This window comes from Lichenostomus cassidix, chromosome 4 (assembly GCF_008360975.1).
Source record: "Lichenostomus cassidix isolate B80296 chromosome 4, HeHo_3.0, whole genome shotgun sequence".
Taxonomy (NCBI): domain Eukaryota; kingdom Metazoa; phylum Chordata; class Aves; order Passeriformes; family Meliphagidae; genus Lichenostomus; species Lichenostomus cassidix.
The window spans coordinates 27,467,706-27,485,712 of NC_139484.1; the positions used below are offsets into that span (position 1 = coordinate 27,467,706).

At 46.0% G+C, this 18,007-nt stretch overlaps 1 long non-coding RNA gene across 2 annotated transcripts in view; it reads left to right on the forward strand.

Annotated features, from left to right (window-relative positions):
• LOC146438142 (uncharacterized) overlaps positions 1-16,360 on the forward strand; it is a 61,210-nt gene extending 44,850 nt beyond the window's left edge. For both annotated transcript variants that reach the window (XR_014852027.1, XR_014852028.1), the window contains exon 4: positions 16,214-16,360. This is a non-coding gene — a long non-coding RNA (uncharacterized LOC146438142). The remainder of the gene's footprint in view (positions 1-16,213) is intronic.
• The last annotated feature ends 1,647 nt before the right edge of the window (positions 16,361-18,007 follow it).

Below are 18,007 nucleotides of genomic sequence, written 5' to 3' on the forward strand. Positions count from 1 at the left end.
ACTTATTCCAGCTTCTCTCAGTCTCACCAATGCTGTCAGCCACAAGTAGATTCAGAGGAGCTTAACACCTACAGTTTTGTTTCTCTCTTGGAGACAGTCCATGCTCAGGATCCCCAAATGGGCCACTTCTTAGACCACAGACAGCTTAGTTAGGCTTGATTTCCTTTGGGGCCCCTCACTAGGAGCATGTCTTCTAGACCCTACTGTATGGCTTATGCATAACAAAAACATTGGTGTCTCACCTCATCTAATGCTGTTTGCTTAGCTGGCTCTTCCCTCAGCTATTTTTTTTTCTAGCTGAATGAATAAACAAAGCCACCCAGTTTAAATACCTGTGTTACAATTTTTATCTGAGCAAGACAACATTTCCCAGTAGCTATAGCCACGTGCACAACACTAAGGACCTGTGGCAATTAGCAAGTATGGGGAGAGAATATTGGGTCATGTTGAGGCAGGTTTTTCAGTAATTGTATGGGGGCAACAATTAGAAGAGGCAGGAGACTCATTAGATACTCTAATCCCCCAGAGTAGGCAGTGGATTGCAGAACAGCCTTCCAGTCCAAATGATTGCTCATAGCTCATGGTGTGCCTGAAGTACAGTGATAAAAACTCACCCTCTTCTGAGAGGCAACTTGTGTGGGTGAACATCAGTAATGGGGCTGGAGGAAGCAGTGTGGGTTCTCTAACCCTTTTAGTCATAGCTCTCAGCTTCTGCAAAGCAAAGAGACCCCAGTGCAAGACTGCCATCAGCGCTTCCTTGATGATTTCATTTGTTCCTCTTCCCCTTGTACCCTTGTAGTCTCCAGCTCTTTGCCCCATGGTGACACTCAGAAACTGCAGTGCTGACAGCTCTCACAAGCAGGGCAGGTGAAGTCAGCTGGGATATGAGAGGAAGCAGATGCTGTACAAGAAGGTTGCTGAGGGAGCTGGGTATGCTCAACCTGGAGAAGAGAAAGATGTGTGTAGGGGAGGGATATAGCTGCTGTCTGTCTCTGCTGAATGGGGGATTACAAGAAAGATGGAGTCAGATTCTTCTCCATGCTTAACAGAGACAAGTCTCTCAGCCCTTCAGCTTTTCTCCTCATATGGTGCACATGCTCCAGGCCCTGACCATCTTGGTGGCCTCTGCCAGACTTGCTCCAGTTTATGGAAACTTCTCTTGCACTCAAGGGACTCAAAACTTGACACAGCCTTTCAGATGCACCTTTATCAGTGTGAAGCATAGAGGAATAATAATTTCTCTTTGTCTGCTGGCTGTGCTTTTGCTAATGTTAACTAGGGAGCAGTTGGGCTTCATCTTTGTGGAAGTACACTGCTGACTCATGTTCAACGTCTTGTTTGTCAGGACCCTCAGGCCCTTTTCTGCACAGCTACTTCCCAATCATCCAGCCCCCAGCCTGTCCTGGTGCAAAAGGCCACTTCATCCCAGGTGTAGCAGTCTGCCCTTGCCTTGCTTAAACTTGGTGAGATTCCTTCTGGCACACTGCAGTCCCCCTGAATTAACAGCCCTGTGTTCCAGCTAACTTCAGCTGCTTTCCCCCAGTTTGGAGTCATCCTTGAAACTGGAGAGAGTGTGCTCAGTTGGATAAATCCAGCTGATGAACAAGATGGCTTAGGTATTATCTCTGAAAAATTATATCCCTATATCTATATCCCTATATCCCTATATATAAATTATATCCCTATATACCTAAAAATTATATATAAAATTATAAAATTATAACTTATAAAAAATTATAAGTTCAGATCTAAAAGAGGTAACAAATGCGTTTAGAACAAATTCAAGTGGATTTTTTTTTCACAAAGTGGGAGGAAATATCTATCTTCTGGAGATATTTTAAGTAAAGTATTGAGATTTTCTCAGAGCCGCAGAATCCTGTGGCCTCAGGGTTTCAGATGTTGTAGGAAATACCATGAGACCTCATTACATGTTAACAATTAAGCTTATAGTTTAACTGCATGCCTTTTGCTATTTTCTGGTTTTATAGTCATCTGCTCTTTGTGGGATTACTATATATCCCAAATATATTGCACATGGGCTGCAGTGATGTGCAGTAGGGTCACAGGAAGGTGAAAGCTGTTTACTATGCCTCTGCCTGACCAGAACTGGTTCCTGTGATGTGCACAGGAAGGGCATTTGCTCTCTATGGAAGAGCTTTCTGGGGAGTGTCAGTGGTGCTATTTTGAAGCTCCAATTCTTGGGGATCTTTGGTCTCTTTTTGTTCTGAAAGAGTCTAGTATCACCAATGGACTTGTTCATATCCCTCTGAAAAAGTGAGGTGCTGGTTCATCATGAAGTTAATGAGGGGTACAATACCAAGGACAATTCCAAAATTGTCTTTGCATGTCCTGAGATATACTTCATCAGTGTCTGAGGCACTGGCCATAATTAGGACTGCCACAGGAAAAAGGCCAGCAGAGCTAGTGCTGGAAAGAAAGATGTGAAACACACCTTGCTTGAACACTGGAAGTTGACCACAGCTGAGTATGGAGGATGATGATGCATCTATGGATGCTACCAGGTTTCCCAAGTTCCCAGCTCGTGTGTCTTGACCATAGTTAAACAGACCATCAAATCTGGAGTCAGGAAGGAATTTCAAGTCAAAGTGGATAGCAAAAGCAGGGTTGGGTTAGTTGTTTTGCTTTCTGTTACAGGGATGTGGTCTATTTACTAGGCACATATGGGAATTCCACTTAGCAATTTTCTGTTTCTTGTAGGCACTGAGGACATTGGCAAAAACCTTCATGTTGCTGTGTTCATAGAGTAGGATTTTTTTTTGCTTTTGGGGTAGGTTCATTCGGTAGACAAGCTTGCTTAAAAGCATTGGCATTGCTCTGTAGCTGACAGAGTGCAACCCTGTATTCCTGTCAGGACTGAATGACTACTCGGTGGTTGCCTCTGACTGCAGGAGGCTGGATTAGACAGCCTGAGAGCTCCTGCTGTACATTCTACATCAAACCAAGCAGAGCATATCAGACTCTTGTATAATGGACTCTTGTGCAGCTCTTCTGAAACAACTTCCATCAGAAAATGTTGTGTCTTAGGACGTCCCCAAGACCAAGCTACCAAGTTCCACTGACCAATCCTTGCTGAATTGCTGCAGCAGGAAAAAGTACTGTTTGCTCTCTCATTACAAGCATATAACCCATTAGCAAAGTCCTGTCCTGGGCTCTAGACCATTTCACAGCTGTCTGCTGACCTGATCAGAATGAAAATTTCAATGGCTTCTAGAACAGATCTTCTCACAGATTTGGTCCAGGGAGTGAAAAGTAAGTTGGAGCATGTGGAGGCCCCTGTATATCAGAAGAGCAACATGTATGCCACTAAATTGGCAGACTGACAGCTCCCAGGCTCTCTGCACATCCTCATTGCCACAAAAGGAAAGGTTGAGATGCTTCTTTGAAAGGCAAATAGGTATAGGAAGACTCCATCTTGCGTAATACCTAATAGAAAGTCTGAGCCACCTCCCAAAAGATGAGTGTCATGTCTCCCCACCTTTGATAAAACATTGTTGACAAATAGCAGGTTTGCCATAATTAGAAGCATAATAACTAGGAAGTGCAGCTCAGAACCAATTCAGGCGTCTAACTCTCTCCAGCTGCTATTAAAGCTGATGTCTCAGGCAATCAACTGCAAATGGGTATTATTTTCTAATTGAATCCACGGCTCCCTACATGTGAGATGTGAATGAATGAGGTAAACACACGTGCAGCCAGCAAATCTCACAGCTCCCTGTCACCCCTTCAGTGCCACTAACATGGCCTTCACTCATCCCAAAAGCTGTAAGGACTTCACTACAGTTTTGCAGAAGCCTCAGGGTCCAACACTGTTAGCCAGGGAAATTACATCTGCTTTACTTCTGATGTTTTGATTCAGGGCCTTCTTTAAAGCTGCATGGATGTTCTGCAGGCACGGGGGACTTTGAAACACACACCCAGGGTGAATATCTGCAAAAGGGCTGAGCTAGGAAATATGAAATAGCTATTCCAGCATGATAAATCACTCCACCTGCTTTATCTGGTCTTGGCTCCAGCTTTCATTCTGGTGGAGGCTGTCCTATCTTGTCAAAACACTGTCAGAAAGGAACTTGCAAGAGATGTTACAGTATTAGAGTCCCAGACTGAGCACTGTGGGAACAGTAGCAGCATCAGACTGGCCTGTCCCAGCTGGAGTGCCCCAGACATACCCCACAAGAAGTCTGCCAGTGTGTTCTGTACATGTGAATGGACAAAGGTGCTTTTCTTCATCACTCCCAGAGCTGTGATGCCTGTGTGAATGGAGGGCTGTAGGGTTAGTGTCCCCTGACTCTTGCAAGTGCCTCATCCCTTCTGCGAGTGGTTTAGAGCACAGGAACCATGTCTCTGATAAAACAGTAATGTCTGACCAGAACACACGGAAGGTAGAAGATTTAATTAGAATTACATGGCAGGGCAGCTTCTGAGATTTCATATATAGTGTACCTTTCTCCCTTCTTTCAGCCTGCATTTGTCCATTTTCCATGTCTAACTTCTAGATTCCGTTTTGTGTTTGCCTATAAAATTGTAAATCTCAGCTGTCAGAAACCTTCCTTCTATATGGATGCACGTAGAGGCATGTGGTCTCTTTCTAAGCTAAACAGATGAGCCTCATCCACCTCCTATTGGGAGAGAGGCTATCCAGCCTGCATCCTACCATTCTTACCACTTTCCACCTCAATGCTTTCTGTGAGTCAGCAAGCAGTGTGTGACTCAGTGAAAATACATGTAGGGCAAAACAGCCATGAACTAAATTCAGTATGCTTGCTAAAGAACGTGCAGGTGTTATTTTGGGGATCAACAAACCTTCTAATGATGATACTGGGTGGATTCTGGCCAGAAACGTGTGCTGTGCTGAAGGAAGATGGGAGGAGATCCTGGAAGCAATGCGGCAGAATTTGGAAAGAAAAGTTGGCTCCACAGAGGGACAGCTTCTCAGGATTCCCAGCAGAGCAACAAGAAGGGCTATTGGAGGAGGACTGAGTCTGTGGTACCCCTAAGTGGGAGACCTGCATGTCATGCAGACGGTACAGTAATTAGTCCCTTGGAGTTGTCCTGTCCAGATCAGCTGTAAGGTGCTACCATTGCTCTGAAATGTCAGAAATACCCAGAAGTAGAACAGCTCCCATGGTACCGTAGGGCCTGGTGGGCTCATTGAAGTCAAAACACAACATGCCCTGTAAGCAGGGAGCAGAGCTTGAAAAATCCACAGGAAAACCCATGTCAATTCTAGGACAAGCAGGTCAAGATAGAGAAAGACAGACAGAAATGGCTGTTTTGGTGAGATCCTGATGTAAAGGATCTGATGCAATCACCTCAGCAGAGTTCCTGTTCCTCCTGGCTTGTGTGAGTGTTTCCTCAATGCATGAGACATACATTCAGAGGGCAACACCTCTCCCTCCCCTACCCTTCCCATGCCCAGGAGCACTTCTGACCGTGAGAAAGTTCTGACATGCAAAGAAGACTCCTGTAACAACGCCTTGCTTGCTGTCAGCTGAAAGCAAGTGACACCCTCTCTAATGACTAGTTTCAGAAAGAAAGCAAATACTCAAGGATGCGCTCACCTGTCCCAGGTGATCACTGCTGTCTCCCACGGGTGAAATTGCTGGGACTTTTCAACACATGTTGCTGGCTCTATCACCAAGATGAGGTCACATCCTTGCTGGGGGATCAGAGGGGCCTGAAGGACCTTCATCCTGGCAGATGCTGCTCTGAACATTGTGCATCTGGACACTGCTGTGTAGTACAGGGATATTTCCCAAAGACTTCCCCTTTCTTTGGTAGGAGGCTACAAAACCCCTTCAAGATCATCCACCTGTGAGGAATGGAGCAAAAAGAAGCTCCAAATCTTTCTTTTCCCGTGTTTTCTGAGGTTAGACTAGAGCCAATACTGAAGACCCTAATGCCACCTTTGCTTCCTGTCCCCTCTGTACTTGGCAAATTGCCCATGGGAGCCTGTGGCTGGCAGAAGCAGAGACAGCCACGTTGCACATATGAGGGTGGTTTGATAGCCTGGCTTGTAGCATGCAGAGGGAGTGTCTGCCTCTGTGGATAGCATTTCCAAAGAAAGGAGCCAAATCCACCCACATGGGTCACGGAGACTGTCTTTCTGCCACATGCCTTCCCTCTCGCCCAGCCCTGGCATGGCCCTGTTGTTCCTCACGTGTTGCTCTGCCTGCCAGGCTCTGTGGCCCATGGATCTGCTTTCAGATCCAAAATACCTGTCCAATCCAGGAATTCTGGGGGTAGGATTGGGATTTGGTCTTTGATTTGGTTTAATGAGAGGAGTGTGAATTTTGAAGTCTATCAGCAACCTGTAGAACCACATAATGGGATTGAGAGGATATATTAAAAAAAAAACAGTAATATGTAGGATTGTGGTTCATGGAAAATTCAAAATAGGAGGGAGCTTTCTTGTCAATTTTTGTGGGGGTTTTTCCTGTTCTTTAGTCTTCCCATATTTGTTTTCCCTGTGGCCACAGCTTTGTAATTCTCTGCAGAACTAAAAGCTTCGTCATTTCAGCAGCCCCTCAAGATGTGTCAGCCTTTGCTCCATCCTCAGGGGCTGGTAGGCACTTGAAAAGCACAGAGAGAGCCCCGAGTGAATGCCAAACAGCTGACTTCCAATGTTTATTCATCTTCTCAAAACCTGAGGCTTTTAAAGAGATTTTCCTTCAGGTCGTCCAGAGATCCCCATGTGGCTTTTCTTGCTTTGGGTGTGAGCTCAAAACTCTTCTTTCAGGCAGGGTGTATATGCTTTGAAGCTAAACCAATAATTACCTTAAAGGTTTAACGTGCTGGTCCTATTTCCACAGAGGGGGCCACATATGTGTGCAGGGGCAGTCAGGAGTGTGGGTCAGAACAGACACCGTAGAAGTGGCCAGGAGAAGCAGTGGTATCTTACAGCAGCAATCTCTCCCACTTCCTTAGATCCAGAAGTGCCCTTAACTGTGAGTTTAAATTTAAGCATCTGGGTCAATTAAAGACAAACCCATGCCCCAGTGAGCTGCAAACCTTGTCCCAGCAGAGCTTGGAGTGGCATGTCACATTGCTCTCTACTTTCCAGAGAAAGCAGCACACAGGGCAAAAAAATCCTCAGTATCAGAGGTCAAAACCATGTCAGATCTCAACAACCATGTTTTCTGGTTTAGTCTAGCTGAGGAAATACCAGTGAAGAGGTGAGGAACTGCTGAGCATGACATCCAGGGCCTGTCCACTGCTTCCCCTACCTTTGGTGTGTCAGTTATTGTGGCAATTGGGAGTAATTCCTCAAGAGTGGAAGAAAGCAAGTGCCACTCTGGTCTTCACTAAGATATGGCAAACTACAGGCCAGCCAGCCTCACCTCAACTAATCCTGGAAATAATTTTCAGTCTTGTGAAGGACAAGAAGGTGGTCAGGAGTAATCAGCACAGACTTACAAAGCGGAAATTGTGCTTAACTGACCCTTCTGCAATGAAGTGCAGACCAGAGCAAGGTGCAAATCTTTCCATGACTACTTTCCCAGCTGCACTCAACCAAAAAGAAAGGTGTGGGGCTCAGCCAGGGTCCCTTTAAAAATATCTTGTCCCACTTCCATTAAACACCCATGCTCCCTGTTTGTTGCCCACTGATCATTCACCCATCTTCCTTCTCCAGCACTGATTTTCTGTACTTCGACCGAATTCTGTGCAAAATTTCAAGTCAAATTTTCCTGTTGTTACTCAGGTCATCCCACCCCCTGACTGCATTTGAGTTGAATCCTGGTTTTGTGCACACGTTGCTTCTAAGTCAACCCAGCTCTTGTCCAGGTGCCTTGATGAACTGTCTTAACCAAAATGAAAAACAACTTGTTCATTAAGCAGACATGCCATAGTTTACTTTACATTTCCATGTAGCACCACGATTTATTGCTGGAAATCACCAGCCCACCATATCCATCTTCTTTGTCTCATTTTGCATGTCAGGATCTTGAAGCTTACCAGGAGGGCAATTTGTGACAAGAATCTCAAGAGAGAGGTGGCAGAGCATATAACTGGAGTCCTTCTGTAAAAGAAAGGCTTCATGTTCAGGGGAAACATCATTTTCCTGACATTTAATTTTGGTATGAATCACAACAAGCCTTTTTTTCCCCCCTAAATTTTCTGGTTTTTCTATTCAACTGTCCCTTGCCTTCCTTGCAGAATTTCTTTTGTACATGTGCCCCAAAGGCAGAGATCTGCCAGTGACTGCCAAGGTTTTCAGTCAAATAGCTAACCCAGTTTTGGATTTGGTGAAACTCTTGTAACAAGAAACATTTCAGATTTCTTAGTAAATACACATTTTTCAATGAAGCTGTATAGCCCTCTACATATACCTGAGGTGTCATCAGCACACACAAACACACCCATGCACACTGATAATGCACAGGTACTCACACAGTAATTAGAGAGAGCTATATTCAGATGCACAGAGGTTTATTATGAACAGTGAAAAATAAAATAAACAGCTATTAAGAGCAACCCAGTAGAGCTCTATTAACTCTGTAGGAAATATTTGTCCATTCTGACAGAATGATAGGTTTATACTAATGCTCAAGCCAGCCTGCTAGTAAAATAATTTTGTTTCCACAGCTCACTTCTGGTGAAAATTTTAGGGTCAAAGTTTTGCTTCCTAGGTTTCATTTTCTGGTGCATTCAACCCCATCCTTTGGGATAGATGTGGGCAGTCACAGGCTTGTAAAATTACAGAGGGTTTAGGTGGGAAGGGGAGTCTGGGAATCTCTCTGCCCCTTCTCTCCCTCACACCTTCACAGCCAGGCCAGGTCTGATGATGGTCCCCAAGGACAGGGATGCCACCATGCCTCCAGTCCCAATCCAGGGCTGTCCTGCTCTCCTGCAGCAGATTTTTTTCCTCCTACCTTGTCAGTGTTTGCCTTACTTCATGTTTTTGCCCTGATCTCAGCTGGCCTCTCAAGAACAGGCTGTTCCCTTTTTTTCTAGATCTAACAACTCTGTCTGGGCTGCCTTTCACCTCCTTGCCTCTTAACTTTGGGGAGAGGAGCTATGAAGCTGTCATAGCACAAGGTAGATTGTAGTCCACATCTATTGGAAAAGGGAGAAGGCAGAGACCACCACTGAAATCTGGTCAGTGATGTGAAGATCTGAACCCAGGACGCATTTAGTCTTCCCCTTCTATCTGGGCAAGCTGTGTTTTCCCATTTGGACAGCTCTGCATATAGCCTGATTTTTCTAAAATGTGAATCATCTAGGTACGCTTGTTAAAAATGAGGTCATTTAATTGAAATGCTAAATATGAACTAGGATTCGATTTCTATTTTTACCACATCTCTGTTTAGGACAAATAACACTTTTCCTTGCTTTGATGGTGAGCAAAAGGTTGCTCAGGACATATTGTGGAGTTTTTCTATCACTTAACAGATACCAGTGTGAAGTCCAACGCAGATAGAAAATTCACCCTCTGGTTTTTTGTAAGCTCTCCATTTCTGGGCTGTTTTTTCAATACTTCAAGCCCAGGTTTCACTGTTGGCTGTAAAAGAAACCAAATTGTATGGAAAAAAAAAAAAAAAAGAGCACTTCAAACAGCATACAGTTGTGTACACTCAGACCTTCCTGCTTGACTGGACAGACCATATCTGGCAAAGAGTGACCAAGGAGTCTGTGAAACCTGTGTTGGGAAAGGAAGCTGTGTGACTGTACTTGTATGACTCCTTTCTTGCTCACTCACTGAAAACACAACATCTTCTTGACGCAGAAGAGCTGCCTGGGTGTGAGAAGCAGGGATGCATGGCTTGTGTTGTCCGGGTGGGCTCTGTGCCCAGGGAGCAGGGATAGCAGCTCAGCCAGTGCCAGACACTCTTTCTGACTGCATGGACAAGTGCCTGCTGACTCTCCAGAAAGAACAAACAAAAGATCAATAAAAGCTACAGACATCTGACTTGGTGCCCGAAACGCATGGGGAGAGAGGAGTATCATTGAATTGAGTATTTCCAGCCCAAATCCTCAGCATTTTACTGAGACCTTTCATATCTGTCTAGATCACTGGCAGGACCAGGACTCGTCCTTAGCAGCTACCAAGCAGGAATTAACAAAATTACCCTCCAGGAGGAGATGATCAACAGGGTCTTGATGTCCTCGGATGTGGACAGATTTTTGGATTCAACAACAGGCCTGTCTTAAACTCAGGCCAAATGCAGACAGCTCACCTGGACAATGGTATTGGAGGGATCACAGGCCAAGTGTTGAAGAGAGGTTTGCATAAAACCTAGTGTCTGGAGCAGGTGTAACTTGCTTCTACCGCTCAAACCAAGCTCTGGAACTCAGATAAAACCTGAGCATCTCATCTATTTGCTTCTGTGTCAGGTAACAGATGAACAATGGAGGGAGATGAGCGGACATGGACCTCTCTCCTGCCTAGGATTACAGAGTTACTCCCTTTTATCCAGGCTAATTTTCTGTTCCTCTCAACAAGGATCTCTCAGATAAATGTGGTTAAGACAAGATGCTAAGTGAAAAAACCTGCTGGAATAGCTAGAAAGAGCAAAAGACCATAGTGTTGGAGATTTCTTCCCAGGCTCTAGAAGTGGTGCATGTACACCCAAGTTCATCATGACAAACCTGATCTCCTGCACAGGAGTGACGATGAGCCCTCTTTCTTGGAATGAAGAGCCAGTAAAACCTTGGATCATGATGCATTTCTTCCCATTCTCTTCTGCTCTGTGCTTATTTCCCCCCTTCAATATACCCTGTATATAACTCCTGCTGTCATGATCACAGGCATCTGCAAATGTGCAGATGCAGATGCACAGCAAATCCAGCCCTGCTGCAGGTAACAGGAATTTCCACCCCAGCAACAGCAGCTTTATTAATTCGCCGAATCACATTGGCTCAGGATTAATTACGCAAGCTATGATAGCGCGCATGGACTCTACAAGCTTGTTAATGATTCATGTGCATTTTAGCCTCCGGGAAGAAAAAATCAACAGGAGGTAGGGGTGGTACCTTCCAATCAGAGGGGCAGTTCAGCCAAAATGGCATAGCTTTCTGCCTCCTCCCATTAGCAATAGATCTTGCTCCTCGGGACTTCCATAGGGCTCAGAGATACACTCCAAGAAAACAAGAAATTTTTTTTCTGTGCAATTTTGTTTGTAGTCTTATGATATTACTACCCTTTTCCTTTACAGGCAGGAAGTCCTGTGTAGGTATGTGGTATTCCCAGGCCAATATCTCATGGCCACACATTGACATGAGAGCAGCAGTACTCAGCTCATGCATCCCTTCTCTACTAAGGGCTGGAAGAAAAAAGCCTAGCAAGAAGTAAAAGCGTGGGGCTAGCATGTTTTTCTACTATCCCAGGGTACTGTCCTGGCCTCCAGGTGTGTGTCACTGGGAGAGTTCCTGAAGCAGAGGCTTTGTCTTCGCAATTAATAGCCCTTGACGGATTTTTCTGTCATGAATTTGTCTAATTGCTCTTTGAACTTGTGTGAGCTTTTAGCATGCACAATATCCTGTGGTTCAGTGTGTCCATGCTTTAACTATGCACTGTGCAAAGATGCCCCTTCTTTGGGAACTGTCGGTGACATTTGCTTGTCCCGACCCCTGCACCATCCGGCTCATCAACGTGAGCCCAGGAGCTCAGGTCCAGGCCTGCTCCTCCTGCCTACTCTCCTGTAAGAGATTAGCCACAAGCACACACACAAGAAACTCTGCTGCATCCCAGATCAATTTTATATGGCAGGGAAAGTCAATTGAAGACAATTGATCAGTTTTCCCAGCTTTTGAGCTGGACATCGCTGTGGGTGTGATTCAGTCAAGTGCTAAGACTGTGCCTAACTCTGAGTCTAAAATTTTTCCTTTTGTGGTCTTACTGTCTAAGTCAGCTTTTGCAACAGCAATCAGCTTGTGGAATGAGCTTGTCAAGGACAAGATCACCAGCATATTTATAGGTACTAGAAGAGGCAATCTGTGAGCCATGACGGAAATTGAACTGCGATGGAACATTTTATTAAGAACAATCCCTTCTGAAGGAAGCCCTGCTCCTGGACCATGTGTCTGGGGCCATACAGAGACTCCTCATAGGTCACTGCACTTACAGACTCTGTAACCTTAGCTGTAACATAAGTCAGGGTTGTCACATCCATGGTTTGCTGATGGCAGATTGAAAAGGTACTGGGTAGGCGATTTGAAATCATTGATAAGGATAATGATTATGATTATGGCTTAATCCTCTTTTTGCAAGCTCACACGTTATTGGTGCCATCAGCTACAAGAAACCCCTGGATACTACCTGCAATGCACTGTGTGCCAAGTGCACAGCAGGGCTGCTGCAGTACCCTGTTCTGTTTTCATCAGGAGTAGGATCAGGCAAAGGGAAAGACCTGCCTTAGAAGGAGGTTTGTCAACAAGCCTAAATATCCATTCTCTTTGGAAAAGGTGGTTTTCTGATGTAGGTAAAAGGATCAGCCTGGCATTCACAGGTACCCTTTATTAAATACATTTATGTCCTCCATGTCTCTGGCTTCCTCTCCATACAGTTCCTCTGCCCTTTCATTATCTTATAAGCTGTTGCATGGTTTCCCAGAAAATTTGTTGCAAATCCAAATCCCTTTGCACAATTCAGGAGGCTTTACCATGTCACTGAAGATGATTCATCCGCCACAAGAGCTGTTTAGGGCTTTCTGTGGACACCTTCAAGGATCAAGCCCTGTTTACCAGCATTTTTAAATTTCTCTTAGTTGCAGAGGAAAGAATGGATCAATACTGCTGAATGTGTCTATAGTATCTCACATGATTAGTGTCTTGAAATGGCAAGAAACTTCTGTGATATTTTCCAACTGGCTGCCCTGTGTATGTATCAGCTGCTCTGCATTTTCTCAGAATCACAGAATGGGTCAGATTGGGAAGGACCAGAGTGGGTCATTTGGTCCCACCTCCCTGCTCAAGCAGGGTCATCCTAGAGCACATGGGACAGGACTCTGTCCAGACAGTTCTCTAATATCTTCAGTTAGGGAGACTCCACAACCTCTCTCAACAATCTACTCCACTTTATGGTCACCTGCACAATAACTATTTTTAAAAATTTTTTTTTTTATTTAACAATGGCATTAAACTGTGGGAACATTGGGGGGGGGTGTTGGGGTTTTTTTTTCCCATTTTAAATGCCTAATAGATTGGTTCTTTTCTCCACATGCATGGCTGCTCTTAGCTGCCTGTTAAATCTGATGGACACAAGGCCATTTGCCAGAGCCTGAGAGAGCTGTGCAAGGATAACTGCATTTTGTGGGCTTGAGTTTTAGGGGTTTTAGGTTGTCCTTTTTATGACTCACTTGTTTTTCCAATAGGTTTGCAAATGCTGTGCTGACTAAACAGTGTCACAGATGGAATGAGCTATAGGGAGAACAAGAGATGTTCGATTTGGGCATTTCCTATTCCTGTCCCCTGGCGAGTCTGGTGTGCCCTCCCTGCACCTCAGGGAGAATCTTACCCCCCTGAGCTCCTGCCTAACTCCCACTGAAGTTTAAAAACGGTTTTTTGAAAATCTTCCTTGCTAAGGGCAGGGCAAAAGACAATCCTCATGTGAGAACAGCCCTCAGCCTCTGTGCAATTCTGAAGTTGGAGCAGGAGCCCTTACTGGACAGATGGGGAAAGCCAGGCAAAGACTCAGGGTATGACTTACCTGAAAAGACCCAGCAAGCCACAGTGCTGCCCTCAAACAAGCCAGGACTTCTAATTTCAGCCAGCTCTGGTTATTTATATTGTTATATCTGGTTATTTAAATTGTTATCTGACCCAAAGCAACACAGACCAGTGGTAGAGATACCCCAGCTGTAGCCAGAGAAGCCAGCTTAATTGCATTAGTAATAAACCTTCAAAGAAGGCTTGCATGAAAACGAAGTGTTGGTTAAGTGAGTGTATTTTCTACTGGTCTGAAGGATGTTAAATTAGCCACCTCTTCCTGGCCCATCTTCCCTGGCAGGTCAATGTGGCTTGTGACTTAAATAACACCTCCAGCCTAGGTCCCATCCACAATGCTTTCACAGAAGTGTGGTGGTGCTTAACTGGGAGCAGCTAAAGGCAAAGCTTCAGCTAAGCTGTCTTAACACCACAAACCCACTGTCCCAGCCCAGGGCTCCACACCCTTACACTGGTGTGAAGGCCTGTGGGGAAGGTCAAGTTTCAGTAGCTCCTCAGACGCTTAGTAAATCTAGACTTGATCTTGCTAAAGGTCTCACATGAGATGGGTAACACCAAAGAGCCAGTGTCTCAAAGCAGGACAGCTGAAGTCCTGTTGTGGCTGATGCAGAGGAGCAGATAGATGCATCAGATGATTCATCTGAACAGTCTTAGGAGGATGAGTCACTGGCTGGCAGTGGCTGGGTCTCTTTCCCTTGCCTATGACTTGTGAGGTGGCCTTCAGTGTCTCCCATGTCTACAGATGGACCTTTGCTGGTTTCCTGAGACACAGGCTGAACTAGCTGTGCTTTGCTGCCCTGGGAGACAGCAGCAGCCTACAGGTACCAGCCATCACTAATTTCTGGGTACTGCCTTGAGATCTCTTCCCATGCTGTGTTTTCCATTCTAGAGATGGGATAGCAGAGGGATAGCACATGGCAGGGTTTGAAGAGAAGGAAGCATAAAATCAGAGATTAATTGATTCCTGTACTGACAGTTCACAGGGTTGAGTGGGCTCTCTATCTTGCAGGGCCTTTACCAGTGCCTGCACATCTCTAGACATGGCTAAGCATTTTATTTTCTTTAATTAAGTGAGCAGTAAGTCTCCAGTGACTATTTCCAGATGTCTGAATTAATTACCTGCATATGTGTAATAAGAGTAGCCTGCCTGAGCTTGATGAGTGGCTGGGTGCAAGAGAGCATTGGCAGGAGCCCTGCACCTTCACTTGTTCATCTTTCTGTCAATGCTGTGGCAGGAGCTGACTGTCTGTGCATGGCTCTGAGTTGAATCAGCTGATTTTATTTTTCTTCATCACCTTCTCTTTCTTTTCTTTTGTCTTCTGAGGTTCACAGCTGCTCTGTGAGGAGCCATGTGTCACTGTGTGGCTCCATGCTACATAAGGAGCTGGCAGATGCAGTCCTGGCTCATTTGCCCCATTATCTTGTTACGGGATTCTTTTATGGTCGTTACTTCAGCCAGCCTACAGAGCAGCTCTCCCATCATCCCAATGAGACTGCTGCAGTGACTGTCACACCAGTGATATCTATCACTACAAGTATTTTCCCTTGGGCAGGAACAGCTGCAGCAGCAAGGACCCCCAGAAGCTCTGTTTTGTCCCTGTGCACATATTTCTGTGCACATCCTGCCTGGTCATACAGGCACACCAGAGCCTGGTCTGCTGCATATAGACCTGACATTGGCATGTTCAAGGAATGCCTTGTGAAGGTCTGCCTGAAGCCAGCAGCTCTGGTGGCTTAGACAACCCATGCTGGGAGGTCTTGGTGCTGCTGAAGGCCAGGATGAGGCAAATTCAAAGGAAAATTAAACTTTGGTATCATCCAAAAGGGCAGGAAGATGGAGCACATGGAAAAAGAGGGCGTCCTAACAAACTTCACTGGTGCAGCCCAAGACACTGACAGCAAACAGGCTGAATACCACGACACCTGGAAAAGAGTGCATATTTTGTATTTTAAGTGACTCTTGAATAACATTACCAATGCATCAGTGCAAAGGAAACTATGAGCCACATCCAAGGAATGGTGATATATTTGTACTGTCTCATGACAGCAGTGCAAAGCAGAGAGCTGCAGCACTCTGTAAGCCCTCAGATTCCCTCCAACTTCCTCTTGGTTCACCTTCATCCTACTGCTCTGGAACCTTGAGGTGCATTGTTTTGAAGGACAGCTTAACTCTCAGTGTTTCTGTGCATGTAAAAAGCACACCTGACTCCCTGGGTCAGGACAGACCCTGGCATGTTGATGGTCAACGTGTCAAGGTTACAAAGAGATCTCGTGTTTCAAGACAAGACAGGGCAGGTTGTCTCTGCCTGGCTTCAAAATGGGGCTTACTGCTAAAGGGAAGTGGGGACATGGGACACTTCACCCTTTGAAGGGTGCAGTACACAAGGACACAGAAGGAGCACGAGCACCATTTAGCTCCTCTCAATTCTCCCCTGTTCCCAGAACCTTTAAATCAGTTGCACATATCAATTAAGTACAGCTCACACACCCTATGAAGCAACTAAGTGCTATTTTACTTATTTTATTACAGCTGGGGAAACAAACGTGTAGAAAGGCCTGCTGACACGTGGCTTCAAATCCTCTGGCAGAACACAGACTTCGCCCATCTTTGCTGCATTCCCTGGTCGCCCTCCTCCCCTGTTGCTCCTCCAGGTGAGACAGGCTCCCTTCAGCCTCTCCCCACGGCAAAAGTGCCCATCTCCAGAGCATGCTACAGGTCCTCCCCAGATGTCAGTGGCTGAGCTGAGGGCAAGCCCTGCAGGGTCTCTCTCATCCCCACACTCTGCTTTTCTTGGGCAGAGAGGCAGCACCCGCCAGCCAGGCAGCCTGTGTTTGGTCTGTGCCTGCCATGAGAGGGCCTGGGGAGCACTGGTGTCACTGGCAGAGGCAGAAAATTGGTTGTACTAATTAATTCTGGGTCTATTGGGGGGGGTCACATATTAACAATAAACTGGAAACGCCAACTAGGCTGTGTTCATTCTTGATTGATATGGCACGATTTAATTAACCCAGGCTTATATTTGAGCATAGCCCATTAGCATCTGGTATTAAATACTCTCTGAACTGCCTGAGTTTAGCAGCTACCTTAAGGAAGCCATTTGACATCTATTCAGGAGATTTAATTGTGCTATTATGTGCCTGTGTATGGTACTGAGTGCCATTTAACCATTGCCCTTACTAGCTGATTAATGACTGGGCCCAGGTGAATAAGTGTGGGAGCTCACTGCATGGCTCTCCATGGCTGAAGCAGAGGCAGCACTGCGAGCAAGACGAATGCCAACCTGTTTCTGTGGCTTGCAATGGATAAGTTGGGATCTGCAGGCAAAACCTGTTTGTTTTACCGGAGAGGCAGAAAGTATTAGGAACTGGCATGAGCCAGAGAGGAGCAGAGCATGAGGTAACTCAAGAAGCTTTCCAGCTCCAGGGCTTTTTGGAGAAAGAGGCCAGCACTTAAAATAGCTAGTGCAAATGGATTTCAACACCAACAGACTATCCCCAGGGAGGAGAAACATTTTAAGTGACATATTATGGACTCCTGTGAGCCCAGACTGCCAGGACATCTCTTTCCCCTTTGCTTTCTAGTCCAGGGTTCCCAGGAGAATGAGATGGGCTGGTTCAGCGGTAACTGCTGGAACTGAAGATGCTGTGATGGAGATCCCACTTGTGGAGTCAGGCAGAGACTCAGTGAGCAGGGGCATGGCAGAGGGGCCCTTCAGCCTGCCAGCTGAAGCTGGTATTCCTGCAGGCAGTGCCACTGTTTGTGTTTCACCCATAAGCAATGCACCTGTTGGAGTCTGTCGAGGCACTGGGCTTGGAAGGTCACCAGCTGACACCCACTGTGGGGCAGAGCCGGCTTCAAACATCCCTGCCAAACATGAGTGGGTCCTGCCACAGGCACGTGGAGGAGCCCAAGCAGCTGCATGGGCTGTGGGAGATGGGTGGGAGTGGGGTGCAGCACCTTGGGGCTGGGACCAGCCCTGGAGGTGTACTCATAGCCTCCTATTTTGGAGATCTGACCCAGCAGCTAGTGAAGCAGCACAGTTGGCTTGGGTATGAGGGAGGGTTAAAATCCAGCAGGCTCCTGCATAAGCAGGTACACACAGATACACTTCTGCTGGGCTGGACACCTTCTCCCCATGTGTGTTGAACTCTCCTCCTCAGATAATGTTGCCCCTCCTTTAATTTGCTGGAAGGAAGCAGATAGCTATTTGGCAGGTCACAAGAGAGCTCAGCATCTCCCTGAGCCTTCAGCAGCCCATTTCCGGCTGCGGTTTGATCAGGTTTCTATATTCATCACTGTGTTTCCTGTGGGGGCATTTCTGAT